General features: G+C 36.3%; 1 protein-coding gene across 1 annotated transcript in view; it reads right to left on the bottom strand.

The window, feature by feature from the left end:
• The window catches only part of Gpc5 (glypican 5), a 1331644-nt gene that overhangs the window by 134976 nt on the left and 1169909 nt on the right, over positions 1-26759 (bottom strand). The gene's annotated exons all lie outside the window — the stretch shown is intronic.

Below are 26759 nucleotides of genomic sequence, written 5' to 3' on the forward strand. Positions count from 1 at the left end.
GTCCACCTGCTAAGGGTATATGCCCTATGAAAGCACTATTGTCAGAGAGTAAGCCTTAAAGGGGTAGAGCAGAGTGGGACATCTGTTGGTCACAGAGCATGTCCCTGAAGGCAATGTTATGGCTGTAGCTCCCTTTTCGACTTCTTAACTTCTCAACCATGAGGTGAGTAGCATTGCTGGCCACATGCTTCTCACTGTGATGTTCCTTCACAGACTGCAGCACAATGCAGTGAAGAGTCATGGGACGGAACCTGACAATGTGCATCTAAGTGAACCTCCTTTCCCTATTGATCAACTTGAGATTCTTTTCTAGCAGTTCAAAGCTGAAGGCCACGGGTTCTTTTGTGTCACTAGTCAGCTTAATTGTTAACTCGTAAGAGGAGTGTAATTCTAGGAAACAAATAATGCACCAAGATTCTTCCATACAGACCTGGGAAATTAAAATATATGGTAAAATTATCTTCTAAAATTTTGTATCTAATTATCAATTTTAGGATGATCATGAAACAGAAGATCTTATTTAAATCCATGAACTAGAAGGCCATTATAGCATTTCTAATTGTGTTTATAAATGTATTTGATAGTTTTTAATGTGACTATTTTTGGGAGGTGGTCTGTTGCTTTTGTAGAAATTTGGAATTTGGTCTGATTTCTTGCTCAGCTCAATGTCTCTGGACCATCCTCTTCACTTTTCCACATGCCTCTCTTTTTCTTCTTTCCCTCTTTTGTCCTTGCCTTTCTTGTTCCTTGCCCCCTCCTTCCCTCCTTCTCATTCTTTCCTTATGCTAAAAACACTTGGCATGATGTGACATCTTGACAAATCTGGGGGTACATCTAGTAGCATTATTAGTTGTAGTCAACATGTTATACATCGGTTCTCAATAACTCCTCTTGCATAACCTAAGCCCAATGAATATTGAAAATCATGTTTCTGTTTCCTCCTTCCTCTTACCCCTGGAAATTTTTATTTTCTGCCTCTCTGTGTTTGAGTACTTTCAGTTGACTTACATAAATAGAGTCATTAAGTAATTACCATTCTGAGACTGGTTTATGTCCCTTAAAGTGATGAATTCAAGTTTGTCTATGCTGCTGCTCATGGAAGACTTTGTTTCTTTTGAAAAGCTTAATGATATCCCATTGTATGTATATCTACCACAGCTTCATATCTTTTCTTCTGTTAGTGTATATTTGGGTTTATAAAATCAGTAGTATGGAGGTTACTTGAAAATTTAAAAGCATGCATTTTAATATGTATGGGAAGCATAATGAATTAATATGATTACTTTCCTATATTTATTAAGAAATTGTTGGGTAGTTGGGGTTTGGGAAGGATCTCAGGGGGTTTAGGGAAGGTGAAACCATGATGTTTTTATATAGTGTATAAAATGATTTTTTTCAGTTAAAAAGTTAATTATTTTTATTTCATATAACATTAAAATTTAACTTAATTCTATATAACCTGTAATGGAATTTTACTTCTATTTTTCTATAGGAAGTTATTTAAATTTAGTAAAATTAATAAGCAAAACAAATCATATTTAGAGTTAAAAACAAAACCAATTTTTGCTCCATTGCCTTCAAGTACCTTTCTGAAATAAGAGAACTTTAGAAGTGCTATTTCTACTGGATAAAATGAGAATAATTAGAAGACAGAGAATAGAGGTTTTTGCCCTTAACTGACCTACAATCTTTCAGTCTCGGAAATACATAAGTAGGAAGATTCTGAGACAACTGAACCAAGTGGAAATTTTACATGCCATGAGAAGACAATATTCATTGCTGTCAATGAAATGTCTAGGCTAAGCCACAATAGTGGGGGGAAACAACTTCAAGACTTTATTATGTGAAAAATAGATATGTTTATTGTTTGTGCAATAAATAAATAAATTTTTGTTTGAACTTTTTCTAAGTTTCCTTGGCCTTGCTGTTTTAGTGAATGCGGAAAATAAAAAGCACTACATGTAATAGAGGGCAACATGTGGATATTACACCAATGTGCTTCTGTTACTAAGGCACTCTAAGGGAAAACCATGGTCTATGGTGGCAAACATAAAGAAGAACACTTGATTTCTTATCAGATTTGACTATGATATTCTGATTGACTGAAATTACACTTTTATGTTTATAAATTCTGTTAAAGAACAGCCTAACAATTGGTAGGTAGTTTAATTTAAAAAATACTTATCTTTGAACATTTTTATTTTACTTTTGAAAGTTCATACATGATACAATAAAATATGATCATATAGACCCTTCATTTCCCCCCTCACCTCCCCATATGCTCCTTAATATTCCTCTTCTAAACTTAATGTTTTTTTCTTTTTGATAATGTACTAAGTCCACTTAGTGCTACCCATATGTGTATGGGTGGGTGGGGGGGACATCCACTGGAGCATGGGACATCTACCAATCCCCATATCCACATAAAGAACAAGTCTCAAATACCAATCCCTGAGCTGCAGCAACCATAGAATGCCAGTAGCTCCCCTGCATAACGTAAGGAATGGCTATCATCTACTTTATCTATTCTGGGATTTTAGATGGTTTGCTTTTGTGTGATTTTTGCAGGTTACTACAGCAGTATTGGGATCATGATTGTAAAAGCCATGTCTTGTCCAGAATACAGACTTGAAAGCGCTGTATGGCACCCCCTGGCTTTTGCATTCTTTCTGCCCCTTCTTCCATGATATTCTGTGGAATTAATATAATGTCTCATTAAGGATTAGAGATTCATTATCTTATTCTCACTATTTTATAAATCATACATTATTTAAAATACAAGCTATAATTTTTTTATTTCAGACATTCCTAACTAAAGTGACTTCTCTTTATACAACTACTCAGTCACACTCTTAGACTATAGATCATCTTTATTACTGTCAAAAATCAGTAAGTTTATTGTGGTTCTTTATTTGCTCATTTCTCATTAATCCACTCCTTTATCTCACGGTAGAAAACATTACTTAGAAAGGATGAAATAGAGCCTTTCTTTGAAGGGGAAAATATTGAAGACATTCTTTTCTCTCTTCCAGAAATGTACACACTATTTTGTGATTAAGTGGCCAAATGCAATTTTTTTTCTGCAAAACATTTACATTATTTCTTTGGATTGCAGATAAGCCCATAACTTTAACAGTGGGTTAATAAACAAAGGATTAGTTGTATCATATCAAATTGACGCAAAATGTTTTCCCTTTAAACTATTTACAAATGGCATACATTTTATAGTTTCCTCGCTCCCTCCCTCCCTCCCTTCTTTCTCCTCTTCTTCCTTCTCCCTTAATTTTGTTTTCCTTCCTTCCTTCCTTCCTTCCTTCCTTCCTTCCTTCCTTCCTTCCTTCCTTCCTTCTTTCCTTCCTTCCCTCCCTCCTTCCTTCCTTCCTTCTTTCCTTCCTTCCCTCCCTCCTTCCTGCCTTTCTTCATTCCTATCTATCCATCCATCTCTTTAACCTCTCTCTCTCTCTCTCTCTCTCTCTCTCTCTCTCTCTCTCTCTCTCTCTCTCTCTTCTCAGTTATCTATAATTATAAGATGTCTGTAAGTTCTTTGAAACAATGCAAAGTTATTGTAAATCAGAGAGAATGTTGAGGTGACACCCATTTTATGTGAGAACATAGAGGCAGAGGCAACACCTGCCTTAGAAAAAATAAAATTCTAAGATAGATTAAAAATGGAGATCTCAGAATTTCTAGTTAAAGATTTTCCTACTATGTATTGTCTAGTATGTATTATTCTACTATGTATTATTCAAATACTCATTCTCGAAACTTACCCTTGAATTCTTTAATGACTTTTTAAATGGCAATGACCCTGAATAGGACACACAGGTTTTTCTTGCCTCATTAAGCCTGGAAGGGGTGACTGTTCTGAGCCTCCCATGTTTTCTTTCATAAGGCAGAGAGTTAATAGCATGTGTGAATAAGGCATTTGCTTAATCCATCATATTGGAAAGCTTTCCCTAGACAATACTAACCCCCTATTATACACACCTCTTTTGTTGCAAAAGGGCCCTGCTATTACTTAGAGGAGAATTTAACTCCTTTCCATGCCTCAGAGGTTAAGTGGCGAAATCTTTTCTAAGCACTTCATCACAGGCTACATACAGTCAATGGTTGGTAGCAGATGGTTTCAGGACAAGGATCCCAGGTGAATTTTCAGGTCATGACCTTTGGGGATTTGAAAGCAACACTCATTTCTCTCCCTTGTTTTTGTTGTTCTACAACAGAGGCCACATTTCTAGTAGGCCATAAATGGATATTAGTTGTAATAAAAAAAACCCTCTGAATTTATTTATTTATCTGCCATCAATTTATTTATTTTTGTGCTTTGTCATTGGGGAATATTCATTCCTTAGACTGGGAAATAAAGGGCTTACATTTTCCTTATTGACTAACATTGTGCTTTGGAGTCTAGCTTATATTTCAGGGTGTATTTGGAAGCTCATCCTTTAATTTAGTGGATAATTGGCTCACACAGTATAACTCTAGATTTTGGTTATCTTTCCTGGGACCAGGATGAGGTTTTGACATTAGCCTCAGTTCTCTATGTGTTCATTTGTTTGTAACAGTTGGAATTGTATGATACCTCGTTGGCATATTTTCTTTGCCCTTATTAAAGGGCATCTCAGCATTGATTTGTAGATAAAGTGGGCTACATGTGCAGAAACTATTCAAAATATCCAGAAGAATGAATCAGAGCACCACACATAGGAAATCAGGCCCATTCTACAGACAAACATACAAATCTATGCTCTCTTTTTGCCTACAAATTTTCTTAACAGATGAAATATTGCTTTTCTAAGAAAAGGACAAGTTGGTGGAGACAAGGCCACATCCTCATGCACATCTTCAGTCCTCTGCAAACAGGAACATTGTTAATTTTATTGCTTTCACTCTTTGGGAATTCTCTTCATGTAATCTTGCCTTTATCTATGACCACAACTATATCATTCTGAATGAATGCACAGTTCTTCTTAACAGAAGCAGATATAGATTGAATTTCAAAATATATGTGCATTCATGTAGAGACTTTCCCTCATTTTACTCTTTATTTTTTAAACAATCATACACAAAATCTTGAGATTAATTATACAATATTGTTTCTGTTTGTATACTTATTCCAATGTAGCTCAATTAATAAATATTTTGATTAGACATAAACAAATAAATATGTATCAAATCAAACATTTATAAAGCTCAACTGTCACCATGCGATCAATTATTGAATTCATCTTCATAGCACTTCAAAGTGTTTCTGCTTGTGTTGTATGTGAAACCACCTTTAACTTATTTTCTCACCTGTCTGGTCAAATTCACTGTTTTCTGCCTATATGTGCGATACATAAATATAAAGGAAAGGGCAGCCGTTTACTGGCACCTCCGGGCACTGAGAAAGAAGAATGTTTCCTTTGCCCTTGACTTATGTTAAGTATTCTGCTCAGGTTAGAGAACATGCTTGTCTGATTTTCTGCCCTATTTTTCTTTGCCAGAGCAGATAGAGTATGCTTATCTATTAAAAGCACTCCAGAGTAGCATTAAGCCAGGACACCTGTGGAGCTTGTCAACAAGGTTCTCAGACAGGTTACTGGCCGTTGGAACAGCTTGAAGAACAGAATAATAAGCCGTCTTTGGTGTGGAAAATGTGGATCTCTGTGCTTTCATGTGGTCGGTGAAGAAGAAAAGCTGATCAACTAACTGGATGAGGGAAAGGAGGAAGTATTCACTTTCTTCCCATTTCAATACTGGTCAGTAATGTATAGCTTTGTTTAGAAATCCACATCCCAGGAGAACTGCCATTACCAAAGTGTAAGTATATGAACAGGACCTGGTTCACCTACTAGGGTTTTTTTGTTTTTTGGGTTTTTTTGTTGTTGTTGTTGGGTTTTTTTTTTTTTTTTTTTTGTTTTTTTTTTTTTTTTTTTTTTTTTTTTTTTTTTTTTTTTTTTTTTTTTTTTTTTTTTTTGGTTTTTTGAGACAGGGTTTCTCTTGTGTAGCTTTGCGCCTTTCCTGGAACTCACTTGGTAGTCCAGGCTGGCCTCGAACTCACAGAGATCTGCCTGCCTCTGTCTCCCCAGTGCTGGGATTAAAGGCGTGCGCCACCACCGCCCTGCACACCTACTAGGGTTTTAATATTTGGAGACTTGAAGATATATGACATTAATTTGTTGCAAATAGTATTTGAATTGCTGATCTAAACTTCCCATTTATAACAAGAACTGATCTAAATAAAGTGAGAATTATGATTTCCTATTCAATTAATTAATTTGGAATTTTTATCATAATGAAAGTAGCTTGTCATTAGCTTAGGAAAATGATTTAAAAGTTTGTGAATATTTGGATAACACAAACTGTATTAATTCACATAAATATCATTTGATTCATGTTTAGCACGTAATAAGGTATATTAAGCTCCAAGGAATTTGATAGCATTATAACCATTATTCATGCATATGTATTTGGTATTCGTGTGTGTGTATAGTGTTCAAATGGATGTTGGTGTATATGTGTAGTTATATGTGTTGAGACTCAAATTTGATGTAGAGTGTCTTTCTCCACTGATTTCTACTTTGTTTATGGAGATGGAGTCTCTTGGCAAACCTAATATTTATCAGTTTAATTGAGTCTGGCTATCCACCTTGCTCCAGTGTTACCCTCTTCTCTGCCTCCCTAATCTTGGTATTACAGAGGGCCACCATGCCTTCTGTTCCCAGCCTTGGTGCAGTCTCTGAGAATCTGAACTCATGCACTCACACTTGCATTGCAAGTACGTTATCTATGGAGCCATCTCACAGTCTTTATTTTCACAACTTCATTCAACATCTGAGTCCACAATGGAAAAATTATAGAAAAAACAATTACAGAAATTCACAATGGAAAAATTATAGAAATTACAAAGTTTCTGTGAACAAATTAGTTTTTTGTACAAACTAGATTATTATTTTTGGGCTCTAAACTCAGTGATTATCTTTTCTCCTATTGGAATAAAAGATGTTCTTTCATCTTTTGTGTCATGGGTCATTTGTGAAAAATGAATGTAGAATATTGTGAATATAAAGAAGTTGGCACTTGAATTTATATTTTACCTCACAATATGAAATCATTATATCAGAAGCCATAGATGCCAACTGTAGATTTAAAATAAAGTTTTCTAGCTTTCAGAATGAATGGCATTTGATAAGTAAATCAGTTTTTACTACCAAATAGCAAAGAAGGTTGCCCAAGACACCTACAACCAACCCTCAGTGCTTAAAGCAAAAGGGGAAGAATAATTTCAAACACTAAATTATTTCCCAAAGGTTTTGTTCCTGGCTTTTTAATAAAATGAGAATTTCAAAGGCAAAATAATTTACTATTTTCTCTAACAGTTATATTAATTTCTGTTTAATGAAGTTGATGACTGTGGGAGAAAATAAGCGTTAGTTTATAGAAGCATGAAACAAGAAAGCAGAGCGTTCAAATGTGACAGCAGCTTCCTGTAGAGTGAGCCATCATTGGATCAATTCTGGATCTGAGAGTACAGGTTTGAGAAAGGCAGCATAAAACTGCCTCTTTAAATGCTTAAACATGATTATGTGTCAAACTGATTTTTTAAATTATTACCTAAAGTTTAAAAACTATATTATGTTCCTACTGTCTCTCCAAAAGTAGAAACATACATTTGCTAATCCATAACAAGGGCCCTATCCAGGAATTCACATAACAAACATCCCTTTCTGCCTTCCTTGCTGAAGTCCTGTATTGTGTAAATGACAGACAATACATCACTATGACCTCACTGCATACCTACAGCTATGTTATGACATACAGGAGTTTCAGAGCCTTAATGATGGACACAAGGAATGAAGTGATATTTTAAAATAATCATGGATTGACAAGTTTCATTAACTAGGATCCCAACACACAAGCTTGCTGTGAATTAGAGCTGTGTCTGGCTTTTGACACCTCTTTACCCCGTATACAACTTCAGGAAAGTCTTGTAGCTTTTTATATTTGGCAAGTAATCACACTTGGAAAACAGGGATGTTATGTGTGCAGTACTCTGTATAGTTGTTAGAATTCCATAAGATACTTAAATGTCTTACAATCAACTCCCATGCTTTAAATTATGTTTAAGAAAATTTAATGATCATTTTTGTTTCAACACACACTTGTCTACATGTCAAGGTCCAATACTAGCTCTCCTGAGATATGTTATGTCTGATTATTAGCTCTTTTGTATTACCTTATCTATGTCTCAAGATTATACTAGTATTCTGCATAGTCTACATCTTATTAAAGATCATAGTAGTCATTTGATAATTTATCTAAAATCTTCCTGAATGCCAGATATCATATTAGGCACCTGGGATCTCATGATTTTAAAGTACAAATTATTTACTTCATGAGGTTTTCAGCCTAAAAATGAACAGAAGAAATTGACATAGTACAGAATGAAGAAAGATCAAGATAGTCACAGCAATATTGTCTGAGAAGACCTTGATGGAAGACTGCAAATTCGGTCAATCTGAATCTTCAAAGATGAGAGGTGTATGGGATGGCAAGCAAAGGAGAAAGAATACCTAGATGGTGAAAAGTGTAAAACTCACTCAAGGCCAAATTTTCTCAGGAATACAAAACCTACTCATCACTGCCATTGCTGTTATTATTACCAGTGACATTATGTGACCAATAAGTCCGGTGTGCTGGGTGTCCACATGAAGATGAACTGGTAGATATGTGCATTCACTAAATTCTGTGCTGAGATGAAACTTTAGCTCCTTCCACTAAGAATTGACCCTGTTGTGTCAGTTACATCCAGGATAAAGAAGAGAATCTTGATAAGAATAAACAAATGATGCATTTTGGGCAATAATTCAATGAGCAAAATGCTTGTTAACATGGTTGTGTTTGGTGTTGGAGAGATACAATATTTAAAGCTCTTGCAAAGAACTTGAGGTTAATTTCCAGTGCTCATAGAATGGCTCCCAACCAACATCCAATGTCCTCTCTTGTCTCCATGAGCTGCTCCAAGCATGCAATGCACATAAACTCATGACAGCTCACAATAATAAACACAAAATAACTACTTCGAAAAATAGTCATACTTCTCATATGATGTATAAAATAAGATCCATCAAAAAGTGGATAAATTCTCTAAATCTTATACTTACACAAACAAACACACAGATGAGTTTAGGAGATAGAGATAGATACACACACACACACAGAGAGAGAGAGAGAGAGAGAGAGAGAGAGAGAGAGAGAGAGAGAGGGAGGGAGGGAGAGAGAGAGAGAGAGAATATTTGTTGCTCTGTTGCTCTTCCTCATGGTTGAATAAATGATCCATAATTGCCTTTTATTTATTATTTATCTGTTTGTCTTCTTCTATGTATATTCTAGGGTCATCAGGGGTTCACAGTGTCTGAATTTCCTCCATCATTTATACTATTTAATTCTTAGTATAGTATAATAGGAGTTAAATGAAATTCCCAAGAGTTGAGGAAATTTATGAGAGATAAAATTCCAAAGCAACTGTAAACAGTTGAGTGAAGGACCTTATGCAGTTCACCAGCAATTTCACTGATAATGAATGAGGTCACTGTATTTTGTTGTTAATTGTTAATCTCTATATTACTTGCTGTCAGGAGACTGGAGCCATGCTGATCAAATTATCTTGCATATTTATTCATTTGGAATTATTTTTCTTCCTCAGCCTCCTTCCAGCTCATTGTTTCTTGACTTTAGAGCTCAAACTGAGAAAGTGACACATAGAAACAAACTGAGTCATAAACATTCTTGGGGGAACTGGCTATTTTAATGTGTTCAAAATGAAGGCATTTCCTAATCTTACATTCTGTATTAAGTACTTCCAGACTGATATATGAACAAGTAGCATGCACACACGCTACTAGAAAAGACAAGTCACTTTTTTTTCAGGGGAAAAAAAAATGTCTATTCATCTACTTTGAGAATAATGCCTGATTTAATTTTTTTTCCTTACAGCATGTTGTAGATACAATATCTGAGCTCTTAGCCATTGAAGAGCTGAGGTTATTGTGTTAGTTGACCATGCTAGTTTATTTTGTTGTGTCCAGTTGTTTCTTTTAGGGAAGCAATTGTTAAATAAGATATGAAAAGAATATTGGCAGTGGGAAGGAGCTCCCGACAGTGAAGTTGCATTGGCTTGCATGTCCCTTGACCTCTGAGACCTACTCTCCTCATCTATGAAATGGGAGTGGTAAGTGTGTAATGAAAGTGACAGGAAGTTTAGGTGAAGGAGGCAGAAACCTTGTGTAACTTTAGATTGCTTGGCCCCCATGACTTAGCAGCAATGTGTTTTATTCAGATAATGTGGTAGGTGGAGAAAACCCTCAGCAGTTAAGAGCATGTGCTGCTCTTGCAAAGGACCCACGGTTAGTTCACAGGGCCATATCAGGAGGTTCAGGACTCTGTAACGTTAGCCACAGAAGATCCTATGCCCACTCTGGCCTTGAGAACACCATTACTCATGTGTACACTCTCCCTCAAACACAAACACATACACATAACTAAAGATAAAAGAAAACATCAAATTAAAATCCTTACCAGATAATGCAAGCAAGCAAGCAAACAAAAACCCCACATATTTGGGGACATCTTAGCCTAAAGTTCAAGGATGTCTGACAATAAGTACATTGTCCATGGTCACTTGAAAAACAATCTTCAATTAGCAATTCATATGACTTGGTGGTCATATGAAATCATAATACTTATATTGGAAAGCTGTTTTCTTCTCATCCAGTACATAAACCTGCTGCTAAAATATTATATGGGGGACAATAAGACAAAATTCAGATCACAAATGTGATTGGGGAATAAAATTAAAACTGGGAAGACACAGACCATCCCTGACACTGATCAGCTATTTTAAGGAGAAAGAATGGAATTCCAGGATTCCTTGTAGTAGGCATAAGAGTGTTACTAACTCTATAAGGTAATTCTATAAGAAGCAACTACCTTTTACAAAAGTGTATATAGCATCTTTTACTCTCAAAAGTAATATAAATGACCCATCATCTCTGAATCTTTCATTATTTGTGTTGCCACTTTTCTCATGTGACTATTCTCACACATAAAACATTATCTCAGCCGGGGGGCGGGGTGGTGGTGGTGGTGGTGGTGGCGCATGCTTTTAATTCCAGCACTCAGGAAGCAGGGCCAGGCAGATCTCTGTGAATTCATGGTCAGCCTGGTCTATAGAGCGAGATCCAGGACAAACATCAAAGCTACACAGAGAAACCCTGTCTTGAAAAAACAAACAAACAAAAAAATTATCTCACTGCGAGTTTACATTATGTGTGCACACTTTGTGTGTGTGTGTGTGTGTGTGTGTGTGTGTGTGTGTGTGTGTGTGTGTGTGTATGTGTGTGATAGGCATGAGGACTTGGGTATATGTGTGCTACAACATACTTGTTGAATTCAGAAGATGTCTTATGGAATTGATTTTCTGCTTTCACAGTGGAATCAATTTCAGGGTAGTCTTGCATAGTAACACTTGTGAGTATCCACTCACACATTTCATTTGCCCTATTTTTACTTTTTGTAGGAATACCCTGTGGTGGTTTGAATGGGAATGTACCCCAAAGGTTAATATATTTACATACTTGGTTCAACTGTTTAATACAGATTAGACATTGTCTTTTTGGAGGAGGTGAGTTGCTGGGGGCAGGTCCTGAGGTTTCAAAATTTCAAGGCATTCCTAGTCCATCTTTCTCTGCCTCCTACTTATGGATCAAGTTATGAGTTCTCAGCTGATCCCGCCACCATGTGTTTTCTCTGTTATTATGGATTCTGTGATGGCTATTTTTGGTTGTCAATTTGACTACATATAGAATTAACTAAAATAAAAAAAAAATGGAAATCATAAAAGTGAAGGATTTTGCTTAAACTGATGCAGGTAGATCCACTTCTAATCTGGATCTTGAGTCAGGAAGACACACTTTTAATGTGGGCTACATCTTTTGGAAGCCTATATACAGACATGGGAAAGGGAAGCTTTTGTTCTTTGTCTGCTTGCTCTCACCTTGCTTCATATCCATTCCTTCACTAGCATCAGAGCCCACTGCTTTGGGACTCCAGTGTGTACTAAAGACCAGCTGAGACATCCAGCCTTGTGGACAGAGTAACTATTGGATTTTAGCGTTTCCATTCACAGTTAGGCATTGCTAACGTAAGTCACTCTAATAAATTCCCTTTCTATATACATGGAGAGATTCATCGTCATTCTAATAAATTTCCTTTCTATATACACAGAAACATTCATCCTATATGTTTGGTTACTCCAGAGAATTCCAACTAATACAAGCTCTAATGCTCTGAAACCATAAGCTAAATCAAATACCTTCTTATGTGAGTTGCCTTGGTCTGGTGTATTATCATAGCAATCAAAGAACTGTGGACACCTAATGAACAGTACGACAAGGAGAGTTGCCACAAGTTGCCCCCATTATTGCTTGTTTAATATAAAGAGGTGAGGCCTGAAGTGATAGAATCATCAACAATAAAGCTGGGCTAACATTTAGGCCTTTCCTTGAGAATCTTAAAAATATATTTATATATTTATTGAATGTATGTATGTGGGTATATATATATATGATTAGATGGTAGTTTTCATAAAACTCTTTTCACTGTCTGTGTCTTGGTGATTGAACTCTGGTCATCAAATTTGAAGGGAAGCTTCTCTACCCATCATGTTACTTCTCTGGACCACATGAGAAATCTTTTGAAGAAACATAAGGGACCATACTTCTGTAGAAGCTTGATAAAACACACGTGTCTAAAAACTATTTAAATGCCATTATTGTACAATGGTGTAGTCAATACTCAAACTTGAAATCATACGATAACAATTAAAGCCTCCTGTACAATTTTAAAAAAAGGAAAATATATTTAGCACATTTCCCAAAAACTATAGTGTGACTGAATTTATTGTATTTTAATATCTTAATTGAAAATAAATTCTTTTCCCATGCAAAATATCTTGTCTACAGTTTCCCTACCTTTTACTCCTTCCACTTCTTCCCTCCTTCCCCTTGCATCCAGATCCACTCTCTTTCTGTCTCATTAGGAAATAACAGGCTTCTATGAGATTAAAAACCAAACATGACAAAATAAAACATAATAATAAGATAAAACAAAAACCATCACATTGAGGTTAGACCAGACAACACAACAGAAGAAAAGAGGCCCCAAGAAAAGGCACAAGAATCAGAGATGCACTTGTTCTCACACTCAGGAGTCCCATAAAAACACCAAGGTGAAAGCTATGCTATGTTATGTAGAGAACCCAGTGCCGACCTGTGCAGGTCCTGTGCTTACTGATTCAGGCTCTTTGAGTTCATATAAGCCTTGCTCAGTTTATGTAGAGAGTTTTGAGGCAGAATTTAAAATAACAGTCCAGAAAATTTACCAGAGGAAATTTCAAGGAAGAAAAGCACTTACGCTATGACATGGTCATTGGTGGCTTCTTTTAGCCAGATTTGTAGTGAAACTGAAGAATAAGGAACACAGGATAAAAACTTGAAAGGCATTCAGTGTGCCTAAAAAGCATGCAGTGGTAAGATTGTAGTCAAGGAAGTATGCTAGCTGGGCGGTGGTGGCGCACGCCTTTAATCCCAGCACTCGGGAGGCAGAGTCAGGCGGATCTCTGTGAGTTTGAGGCCAGCCTGGGCTACCAAGTGAGTTCCAGGAAAGGCGCAAAGCTACACAGAGAAACCCTGTCTCAAAAAACAAAAAAAAAAACAAAAAAAAAAAAAAAAAAAAAAAAAAAAAAAAAAAAAAAAAGGAAGTATGCTAAATTGAAGAGATTAGAATTATTTAAAAAGAGCTAAGCACTTCACTTTCCTCTGGGGCAATACAAAATTTTCCCTGAGAGCATTTCAAGAATTGACCAAACACCATCCATTTCAGGTGCCCAGCTCTAAATGAGTACATTCATTTAAAACTAATTACCAAGACGAAGTTGCTCCTGGGATACTTTGCTGGCATAGTATTTACTGCAGGCATCTTCTGAGAATGTTATGTGTGGAGCTGGGAGGCTGCTCATTAAAGCCTTTTGATCAGTCCTGACCAGAATTGTCTAGTTAATGTCCCTGTCTCAGAGCCTGGGAGATTCTAGGGAGTCTTTGAAACGTGCTCCCAAAGTATTTTTTTTTTTTAATTTTTAAATGCATATTAAAATTTTAAAATCTTTTCCTCGTTGCTTAAAATCAAATACAGATGATCCACATGTATATTAAAGAATAAGTGGGTAGAACAATATTTAGGCTTTTGTTTTTATTATAACATGTTCTCTTCCATACCATGCATTCATTGAAAAGGATAACCAAGCAAAACTATGAATTCTTTTTGCAATTTAAAGAACATCATGTGATTTTTCTTATTTTTGTTCCCTACCCATCCTCCAGATTCATCGTCATTACCTTAGGATGGTAAATCATCTGGAAACATTCTAAAGACATTAGCAAATTCAACACTTCGAATTTTCTTTTGAATTAGGATCGTCAATCCCTTGGATTTTCATATGTTCTTTCAGACTCAGGCATTATTAACTACTTATGGAAAGAATAACTATGCATTGGCTGTTATGATTTTTAGGTCTGGGGGGACTGTTTGTGACTCTTGGCTGCTCAGAACACTGGGGCCCTTAGAGTTGGCCTGGGGGCTCAAGGGAAGGCGAGGAAGTTGATCCCAAGTGTCTTCCCCTAGAGTGATACCTTTGAGAGAGACTGCGTTGAAGGTCCAAGAAGAAAGGACACTTTTTCAAGAACCATTGAAATTCCATCCTCTTTGCACAAATTCTTAGAGATTTTTGTCTACGAAGTATTCTTATTTTATCATTTCATTTGAAATAGTGGAGGTTAAGGCCAAATGCCAGCTCTTTGGGGCCCCCTATTTCTGTGTTGGAATCATTCTCTGGTATCTGGCATCAGTTTTGCTATCAAGCTTGGGCTGGTAGTGTAAAGAGAGCTAGACATCTCTGCCCATTGCCTTGTCATGCAAAGTACTTCCTTCAAGATGGAGATCAGTCTAGGCACTGCCACTAACATGAGCCAGCAGAACCCTGGGGAACAAAACAGAGTGCAAATTTGAAGCACAAGTTTTAGTGGGATCCCATAACACTCCTTCCTTCTCTTTTCCTCACCAGGTTTCTTCTCTCTGGAGGTAAAGGCCTCTAAAAACACTTGAGATGAAGTGGTTTCTCCTCCTCACACATTAACTTTGACAGGTAGCATGCTTGAAAGAGTATATTCTTATAGTTTTCATTTATGGTGATTTAATGTTTTTGTTGCAAAATAGAATAGTCTGAGTGATACTTGAACAGCAATATCATTATATAGTAACATCACCTACTCTCCTGAAATGGATTCCCCAAACTGTCTCTGATACTATTAAAGGCACATGTGAATAACACTGGTCTCTCTATGATTTTAATACAGTTTACAATGTTTTTGTTGTCATTTTAAGAGTAGTTGCGTGCTTGATACAATGGCTACTTCCTTGCCTTTCCTTCTTACATGTCAGAGGAAATTTTCTTCAATCTCACTGTCAGACTCCGCTCTTACTTTTCTGTATGACACAGCTAGTACTAATGATAACCTGGATCGGTCTTCCTCTCAAACACAACAAATAAAACCCAACAAGGGCTTTTCACCTATTAGTTGAAGCACACATTTTCCGATTTATGGTATTTATATCCACAACAGAAAGTGGTATCACTTTTATTGCCAATGCTTATAATAATTGTCAAATATGTCATAAGTACTTATGTTACTTGGTATTTTCTATGTCACAGGGCAGGAAAGGCAGTTAACAACAAGAATACAAGAAGGAAAAGAAATTTCTCTTGGAACGTTTCATTACACCTCAAAGATATTGTTGTTCTAAAAAATAAGCACCTTTATTTTGGAATATCACAGGAAAGTGTTTGGTGAACCCACATAAAGTTCATTAATCACAAATATTTTACCCTTAATTATGGTAATTGAGAAACTGTACAAAATATGTTTCATATTGGTTTTATTTAATAATAATAAAAACACCTATTGAGTATGATGTTTCTCATACAGATTCTACCTCTGTTGTTGAATTTTTAAAGTGCATATTTTTTTACAAATGTCTTGAACGCAATTTTTTGTCTGTTTTTTGATAGATTCTATTCCTTGCCTTGCATACAGACTTCCAGAATTATTCTGTATTTAGATTATCTGCCCTGAGGTTCTTGAACATCCTAGTCTAGGGGTTTGAGATCTGGCATTTGGTTGTCATCTGTTGGCTCATTTCTTCTCCTGAAAATTCAATTCAATGGACGTCCAGAAGGATCAGTGATACTCCTCAAAGACTTCTGATCACCATTCATTGTTACCAGCTCTCAATTTACATTCTAATTATAAAATACATATTTAGTCTTTCTAAATATATATGCTATATGATACTAGAGGATCCTAGCTCAAGAAGTGAAATACTGAAGGTTCATTAGTATTTGACTGATACTCCCTAGATTAAAAAAAAATGTAGTTTCTTTTAGTATGCATGTGTATGAAAAAGGCTTAGATGCTAAATAATTATAATTATTTTCTCCTGATAAGAGTACATGTGAACCCTACCTGTGCTCCTCAATTAAACTTCACATCATACTGTTTTTATACTTCTGCATAATGAGGCTGTGCTCTTCAGTTGGCCTGTAATCATACATGGTGTGTTGCCTGTCAATGAAGTCAAGGACAGTTGGTAAAAATAAAAGTAGCAGAAACAGATTCCAGGAGAGTAGCAAACTGACTCCTGGACACAGATGTGTATTGGGGAAAATTATAAAGGCCACTCCACGTAGTTAAAAGGAAGATTTATTTAGTGGATGACTTACAAATGAAGGAATGGATAGGTTGCGGGGGTCTGGGGAAGGTGTATCGCAATCCAGCGGTGTTCTCTGGAGCTCTGCACAGTCAATCTCCACCGTCCAGGGTCCAGGCGCAGAGAGAGCGCTCGCCCATCCAGCTCTTGGGTTTCCAGCACCTCCCCTCGCCCCGCCTCGTAGGCGTGACAGTTGCCAGAGTCTCAATGGGGGTTGGAACTTCCAGATCCAAGCTGGAATGGCTACCCACTACAGATGTGCATCATGACAGTAGGGTACAAGGATGGTTGCAATGAAGTTCTTCCCTCATAGGACCATATTTCATCATTCTTTTCTAGAGGATTTCTTTCTATGTCTTGGGGTTTGATAAGTTAATGTACAAATCTGAATCCTTTAAACTAAAGATTAATTGATTTTGTTGCAACCTTTTAAACCCAAAAACACATACATGCATATGCATGTAGTAACAATTCATGGAAAAAGGGCCATGGATTTGAAAGAGAGCAAGGAGTACGTGGGAGTCATTGGATGGAAGAAAGGGAAGGGAGAACCCTTCTAGTATTATTATAGTCTTAAAAATAACACTAGATAAACATAATGGAAAAAAAAAACAGTTAAACTCACACAAAGCATAATAGCCAACATTCCATTATCCATGATTGTTTACACATTAATGATTTTGTAAGCTTCAAAAAGGAATCATACATAAATACCTTGATAAAAATTTAAAGATATATTCTAGGAAGAGTTCGATGTTTGACAATTTTCTAATTGGACGAATTGTCTCCAAAAAAAGCTTTACTAAAAGGTTTCCATAAGTTCCCTTTTTAATTGCTTTTGTTAAAGTAATATAGGACACAATTCTGCACTCATGGCTAACATAAAATTCTGGAAATCTCTTACTCATATGAAACTTCATTGTTGTAGCAGAATGGATCAAGGATCCACTATGTAGGTTGAAGGGGACTGGAATTATATATAATTAAATAGTTATAACCCTGTCAGGCTTCTATCCTGAATGAGTTATTGACATATTGCTGTCCTGAATAAAAGGTATACAAGGTTGTAGGTTAGGTAATTTTGGCACAATTAGAGCCTGAAAGTTGTGTTTTAGAGTTGGGGTAGAGAAGACCGCATAAAACTTGATTGTTCATAAAGAACAATACAGTGTAAGAATTTGAGTTCTAGTGTTTTTTTTTAAATGTGATGTGCTTTTTCTTATGATATAAAATATTTCTAAAAGTAACTTAAATATTGAAGTGGTATTATGTGTCCTAAAATGACATAAAACAGTGACATATTTATTAACCACCATATTGTGGCTTATTCACTCATATTTTATTGAATAAATGTAATCAAGTTACTTGGTGAGATGACAAAAGCTTTAACCATCTCTGGAGAAAATATCGAAGAATTAAGACCAAGACTACAATCTATGAGGATGATTTTGTTCCCACAAAAAGCAACTAACACAAAACAGAAGGAAAATCTTTAAGAAAATAACCATAACCTTGTGAAGAAAGAGATTTGAAGCCAGAGACAGACACTGAATGGAACACAATGTTTTATAGCTATGGCAGCTCCCTTTCCACCCACAGACCTGGTCAGTGCTCTGCTGGCCTGACTCTTCCCTCACTTTTCCTGGAGAAGCAGAACAGGTAAACCAGACAAGGTAGAATGGCCTCATGGATGACCTCAGGACTGGTGTGGAGATTATACAAGCAGATGGCTTAATGCTGATGTTGCAATAGATCTACAGATCCATAGATTGCAAGAGAAAAATTAGACAACATTGGAAGAAAAACAAGCAGATTGGAGAAATTTCAGTGGTTTTTAATATTGTGCAAATTTGAGTATATGGGATATTTCTGAACTCAAAGACATGTAGCATATACCAAACTAATAGAGGTATTTGGGATATATTCTCTTAACTTTTGAGAAAATATATGGTACAATTTTTATCATTTAATTCAATATGATAATAAAAATTATCACCAATAAAATTAAAAAAGCACAGCTATAAATATGTGGAAGAAAGAATACTGATACCACAGTTTTAAATGCTATAATAACTCATAGAATACCCAGAGATATATAAAGCCTTAGAAATTATAAACATATTTTGCAAAGCTGTTGATAAATCTTGAATACACATGTACAATCACAGACACAATATTCTTCTATATTAGAAATAATTGAGCCTAAGGATGAAGTAAATGTTTATTTTTATAACAAAAACCCCTACATGATGCAGAATGCCTGCTTTTTCCTTGTTTGTGAATGTGTTTACATGTGTGCAAATATATATTTACATGTATGTACAGAACACAGGTTGGATTCAGGTGTCTTCCATAATCACTGACTAGTTTATTTACTGAAGCATCATCTCTTACTCTACCCGAAGGTCAATGATTCCCTAGTCTTACTAGCCCCAGAACCCCCTATATTTGATTACTGGGTGCTGCAATAACAGGGGTAGGTAGAACAACCCCATTTTTCTGACTTTATATACAGATGCTATTCAACAAGCTACTCAACCTGTTAGAGTACCTTGCAGCTAAACTATAGAAGAACACTGAAATCACCTGTATGGACATTTTAAACAATTAATGGGATCCCAAAGATAATAAAATTAAAAGGGAGAAGTATATTATAATAATTGACCTAATGATGTAATATAAGTTCCATAGTTTCATCCAAAAAATCTAATATAGTAAAAATATTCTACTCTAAAATGTGCATAGAAAACTTATAGGTAAGTGGTAAAGCACTGGATTCTATCTTAGATCCTTCAAAATAAAAACTGTAAGATGTACATAAGTTACTAAAGTCTCATTAAAAATGAGGTTAAGGTTTTCAGTGTAGAATTTCAAACTTGCTCTATAAAACTTGTAACACACTTAATGTCTATTAAAAATATCAAATGTCCAGTCCCAAATCTGATTCTCTATCAGGCCCCAGCACACCAGAGCTTAGGAAATATCTTGGAAGAGGAGGCACAAAAAATATAAGAACTTGTAGACGGGAAGAAGTGCTATCAAGAAAATAAACAAAAGGAAAGGTCATGAAGTTGAGAGGGAGATGTGTGGCAAGGACATTGGGGAGACAAATGTAAGAAATAGTGGGGAAATATGATCATATATCATTATATAATGCATGAAATTCTCAAGATAAATAAAGCTTAAGTCTTAGTTAGGTTTCTAGCACTGTGATAAAACACCATGACCAAAAGCAAGTTGGAGAGGAAAGGATTTGCTGCATCTTACAGCTTGCAGCCCATCATCCAGGGAAGTCAGGGTAGGAACTCAAGAAAGGAATCTGGAGATAGAACCTCATGCATAGGCCATCCAGGACTAATACTTACTAGCTCGCTCCTCGTGTTTTTTTTTCAGCCTGTTTTCTCATAGCACAAAGGACCATCAGTCAAGAGGTAGCACCCAACACAGTGAGATGGGACCTCCCACAATCATCAAGTGAAAAAAAAAAAAGGCACCGTAGGCTTTCCCACATACCATTCTAGTTGGGCATTTTCTCAAGTAAGGTCCCATCTTCCAAAATGACTAGAGTTTGCTCCAAGTTGGCATACAACTAACCAAAACTATTTATTAATACTATGTTTTACTAGCAACGGAAAATTAAAGAAGACTAGTGGTGGTTGCTTCATGTCTGCTGTGGATATCTGTATGTTGTGAATGTGCTACTCTGATTGGTTAATAAATAGAATGTTGATTGGCCAGTAGCCAGGCAGAAAGTATAGGCAGGACAAAGAAAGAATTCTGGGAACAGAAAGGTTGAGTGAAGAGATGCTGCCAGCTGCTACAATGAGAAGTAGGATGTAAAGCACCAATAAGCCATAAGCCACATGGCAACTTATAGATTAATAGAAATGGGTTAATTTAAGATATAAGAACTAGATAGCAAGAAGCCTGAGCCATTAGGCCAAACAGTTTAAATAATATAAGCATCTGTGTGTTTATTTGGGTCTGAGTGGCGGCAGGCCCAGGCGGGATTGGAGATAACTCCAGCTACACATGTCCAATGATTAAAAAAAAAAAGATTTTAAAATATGATTAACATTATGTATCATTAGAGAAATGCAAATTGAAACAATGACGTGTCAAAGGCATTATGAACTCTCTAATTGTAGAAATGTGTGATTCTGACAATTTCATATGTTGGAGAAATAAGTATAGAAACTCTTGCTGGGAGCATGCTCGATATTGCAGGCATTGTAAAAGCAAATTCTTCATTTCTTACGGAACTAAATACATCCTCAGCAGATGCTCCTTGATATTTGCCAAATAAATTAAAAATTTGCAAAAAAATATACACACTAATGTTTCCAATAACTCTATTCATAATTACTAACACCCAAAGTAATCAAGATCACTATATAGGCATATAAGCAAACTACATTATATAAAAAAATAGAACTTAAATGCTTTCAAAGAACAAAGTTTGAATACCACCAAAGGACATGGGAAAACCTTAAATTATACTGCAAACTGAAATAAGCCAATTTGAAAAGGTAAAGGTTTGTGTGATTTTGATTATATAATGCGCTGGCAAAACAAAAGTGTTGAGACAGTAAAAAGATTAGTCATTGGTAGTGGTTCTACAGGGACAGAAAATGGATGGATAGGTACATTTCAGGGGATCGAAAGGCAGTGAAACTAAAATTCTATATGGTATTGTCATGGTAGAGATATGCCATTATCCACATGAGCCCTACTTTAATGATAGATTTTAGTTAATAACAATACATCAGATCATTAATTATACAAAAATAATAAATACATTAACAGTAAAAATATCTCAAGATGCTAATAATGAATGTGATAAGGGGCATGATAAGGTGTATGGGAACTTTTCACTCACTGTTATATAAAAATAAAAGTTCAGAAAAAGGAATGCTTAGAAGAGAAGGATATATATATGGCTATGAATATTTTACACCAATAATGTTATGTGAGCTATTCCATAGAGATACAAACAAATATCTATTTTTATCATAGCACTGAGGGTGGAGCTAAGAAACTGTTCTACCAAGATATTACCAATGATTCAATGAATTTAGTAGGGTTACTTATAGGCACACGGTGAGGGGTCTTTACAATGCCATGGGTGGCTTGTGTAGCTTTATCACTAGAAAGCTGCCCCAGCATGGTGACAAATCAGAGAGGTAGCATCAATTCTGTCCCCTGCATCTGTGTCAACAAAAAATCTCTTCTACTCTGGTAACTGTTTACTGTTACTTACTCTTACAGAGGAGCATCTTAAGTATATTTAAGGTTTTAAGATTTTCCTTCTTCCTTCCTTCCTTCCTTCCTTCTTTCCTTTCTTCTTTCCTTCCTTCCTTCCTTCCTTCCTTCCTTCTCTCTCTCTCTCTCTCTCTCTCTCTCTCTCTCTCTGAGAGAGAGAGATCAGCATTATGAGCACAGCCTATCTTTTCACAAGCGAGTTCCAATCATAAAGTTGCAGCTACACTGTGTTATTTTGAAATGTAATTAATCAAGAATGAAAAACTGTGTCTAGAAAATAAATTTGGTCCTTCATTTCAATGACAATATAGAAAAGCTACTTTAATGGATTTAGCTCATAACTAAAACTAAATGTCTCAGGTTCCTTCTTTCTTGCTGTGATAAACACTGACCTAAATGAACTGGAGGAAGAAAGGGTTTGTTTCACCCTCCTGTTCATAGTCCAGCATCAAGGGAAATGAAAGCAGAAACTCAAAGCTGGGACCTAGTAACAGAACTGAAGCAGGGACGACACAGGAATGCTGCTTACTGGATGGCTTCCTCTGACTTGCTCTTGTGTTTCTTACAAAGCCCTGCTCAAGGATGGTACCACACATACTGGTTTAGCCCTTCCATCAATTAGTAATCCTGAAAATGCCCCCACAGACATGCAGACATGCCTACAGGCCAATTTGATTGAGGCAATCCTATGAGATTCTATCTGCTAAATTATGTCTAGGTTTGTGTCAAGTTAAAAAAAAACTGTGATGGCAAATTCATGTCTTTACTGGTCAATCATTTAAGGTACTTTTCTATTTAAACAACACACACTTCCATTCTTATCTACTCTGATAACTCCAATAATAATAACAAACCACCGGCAGTACAGATCCAGTATCATTCATTCATTCACTCAATGAATTCCTCTTCACAAGATCACATGTATGAATAGTTCTTTCAACAGACAACACACTCTAGTAAAGAAATACGAAGAACTTTGTACAGAGCCATTGACCTATGTGTTGGATATGCTTATGATCCCATGCATGGATCCTCCTTGTGTCTACATAACCACATACCCAAGAAACAGATTAGATTATTTATTCTGAATTCTTTTGATTTCTTCTGTTTCCTCCTTTCTATTGTTGCATTTCCCCTTTTTATGTCCATTGAGTCTTGTCATGTCTGTGGTTCTAGGACCCACCTGTGTTTTATTTGGACGGTATGAACAGAACTCTGTCCTAAGTTTATGCACTCATATCTAATTGTATATGTCTTGTCACCCACCTTAAGTGCCATTAAAACTTCCCATAGCCAAGCTTTACCTCACATTACCAGGTCTCTGACTCTCTTGACAACACATGGTTTGTTTTCACTTCATTCTTGGCTCTTTGTTTCTTTTCCAATTCTGGTAATGAGAGAGGAAGAAAGAGCTTGGACCAAAAGTTTAATATCATCCCTATATAATGTTTGAGCTAGATTGTCAATTTGATTGGATCTGGGATTAACTAAGAGACACATGTCTGGGTGCCTCTATGGGCACATTTCCTGGAGAGGGAAATTGTGGGGTAAGACTGCCCTTCAGATTTGTTGGCATCTTCTGGCTCAGCCCATACATGAAGACATTTGAGGGTGAAGGTTTTGCCTGCCCATTTTCATCCCTTGCTAGTAAGTAAGTCTTATCTGTTGCTGCTGATGTCTATGTTCACTGACACAAGAACATTGATTCTTTGGACTTCTGGATTGTATTATCCAGGATTATACAGAGGAAAAGAAATCATCAGAATTCAGAATAAAGAAATCAATGTGTTTCTAAGAAACATGGTTATGCAGCTACATGAGGGACCATGCTGTTACCAGGCACAGGACACACACACACACACACACACACACACACACACACACACACACACACACACACATACAATTTAGGTCACTGGTTATCCAGAATTCCCCAGACTTTCAGTACCAGCATGGGATGGTAGTGGCATCCAACCTTGTGAACTGAGCAGATTCTGGGTTCTCAGGATTTCCAGTAAACAGACATACTGGACTCCCTAGCTGCAATGCATAAGCCAACATTCTATTGGTTCTCTGCTTCTGGAGAATAAGAATAATCCACACTATTGCTGTCTTCTCCCTAGAATGCCATGATTTTCTTTCCCAGAACCCATTTTCTTTCTTTAAATTATTCATTATTTATGATTCATTTTTAGAACATGAAAACTTCTTGAAATATCATAACCCATTTGATGAACTTTTGTAGATAGAATTCATACATTCTACATCTAATAATTTAAAGGCATCTAAACATGTTACAGATCTTTGTTTCATCATACACTAATTTAATAATTCTATTGAAATTCAGCTAACATTTCTTATATAATTTGTTCTTTTCCTGTGTTTTGCTTATGATTTCATTATCTTCTAGAAGAACAGTTTTGTATATTTAATTTAGAAGCTTTGCCCTAACAACAGTTAAAAAGAATCCATTCATCTACATTTCTACTTAAAGTAAGATTATAATAACATAATCTACCACATATAGATCTTCACAAAACATAAGTAAACATGAATATTTTATATAATTTTATACTTATGAAGTAAGAGCAAGACTCCCATTACATGTACTGAACAAATTAATCAACTGAGTTATGTGCACAGACCCTGTATAGTAGCAACAGGACAAAAGAAAAAGGAAGTGAGTGTACTGGTGCCCCCAAAAGAAACTGGACTTGAGATATTGGAAGAATTTGTGGAGGAAGAAATAAAGATTTTTAACTAACATGTATTACAACAACAAAAATCGAATTCTGAAAAATCCATTAGAATGAATATGTTTATAACAGAGTGCATAAGGACAAAACAAGATATTCAGTTGCTGTCCTCTTGGTATTAGTCAAAGCATACATGAATGCATGATATGACAGTCAGTGGGGTACAAAGATGTTACAACACTGTCCTCATGTTTCACAATGCCACAAGGAAGAAGAAGCCCATTAAAAAATGGACCACACACTGTTACACTGGGCATTTGAAGGTTGATTTTTTGAAATACAAGATCACATATAGGAATGGTAATCTCGAATTATTTACATGAAGAAATGAAGACTGAATGTAGTCTGCTAGGAAGAAAATGTGGCAGAGTTTTCCAACTTACTGGAAAACCACCATTATAGATGCCAGAGACACTGCATTAAGTTTAGGGATGAGGAATTGAGAGGCTGGGACTAAGGAAACAAACCTAGTGGACCTACATTGTCTGCACAAAAGTAAACTATCTGGTGAAGAGTGGAGAGCCAATGAGATGGTGTTAAGGCCTATCCCCCAAACCAAACTCCCCATTGTCAGTTCAACTGTTCCTGTGGGCAAGGTTCATCTTAACTGGGCTTGCTGACTGTTGATGATTCCCACAGAAGAAGGAGCCAGGAAAGGTCATAGGACATTCAGTGAACATCCAGCTGCTCCTGCCAACCAGATGAACTGAATTCAGCCTCAATTTCATATGGCTTTGGGGTGTTAGGTAGGAGGTAGAGCACATAGGTGAGGAAATTTTAAGGAAATAGGTACCTTCTATGCTGCTTTGAGGAAGTTTTCATCCATGCTGGGTAAAGATTTTTTTTTCAGTGTATCAACTTTGGGGTTACCCATGCTCATGTCAGTAACCCTTCACTAATCCTCTGTAAGTCCAATTAACTCATGGCTTCCTCAGGAGGAAGTTTTTGGAATCAAGCTTTGATTTGTCATTGTAACCTCAAAAGGAGTAGGCTACCATTGCATGGTCTATCTCCCAAGGACAGATATTTTCACAACAGACAGGTGGGAGGCAGATCACACCTGATCATGGCCACTTCAAAGCTCAGGGCTTTAGTTAGATTTTACCATGAAGCACATGTGAGTTTCTGAAGCAGTTTATCAGTTACAATGCTAGATTTGCTTTTCAGAGCCATATGCTTAGTAGTGATGTAGAGACTAGATCATGGATGGGTAGAGCTGGAGGAAGTATGATTCTGGTAGAGGAGATGAGGTTCATGGGTGTGGTATCAAAGTGAGTGTGAGTGGACCCAATAAAACTAATAAAGAGAATTGAGCTTGAACACTTAGTGTTGGAAACAATAGAACTGATCTAAAAGTAGGGATAAGTGATGAGAATGTGTGTAATTTTGAATAACAATGACAGCAAATACCTTTGAGAGATCATGACTTGCAAATACATTATTTCAAGACACATTATGATTAATTTAAGGGAAGCAAAACCCCCAAAGAAAATCCTAGCAGTTTGGAGTTGTAGAAAGAGGTTGAACTCAGTTGCTGCAGGACACGGAGCTGGTGTCCTTCCAATTGCTTTGTAGGGCCCTTTTAATTGGATCAAACCCACAGGAGAAGGCTGAGACTAGAATAGCTCATGGTCGGTCCTCTGTCTTGGATGCTATTACTGGTTGGGAAAAAGACAATGAATTTAGTAGAAGTTCCTGAGGGATATCCATGTGGAAAGGATGAATAAGCCACTGCATACACAAGTTGGAGAAGCCTCCTGGTGATACTGTTTTGTAGATGCACTGGAGCAGAAATGCACAGGGAGTGAAAATTCTGTTCTTTACCTTTGCTGTTTATGGATCAGAACAGTATATATTCTCCTCTATCTATTAAGAGGA

Source organism: Peromyscus leucopus, chromosome 9, assembly GCF_004664715.2.
Source record: "Peromyscus leucopus breed LL Stock chromosome 9, UCI_PerLeu_2.1, whole genome shotgun sequence".
Classification (NCBI taxonomy): domain Eukaryota; kingdom Metazoa; phylum Chordata; class Mammalia; order Rodentia; family Cricetidae; genus Peromyscus; species Peromyscus leucopus.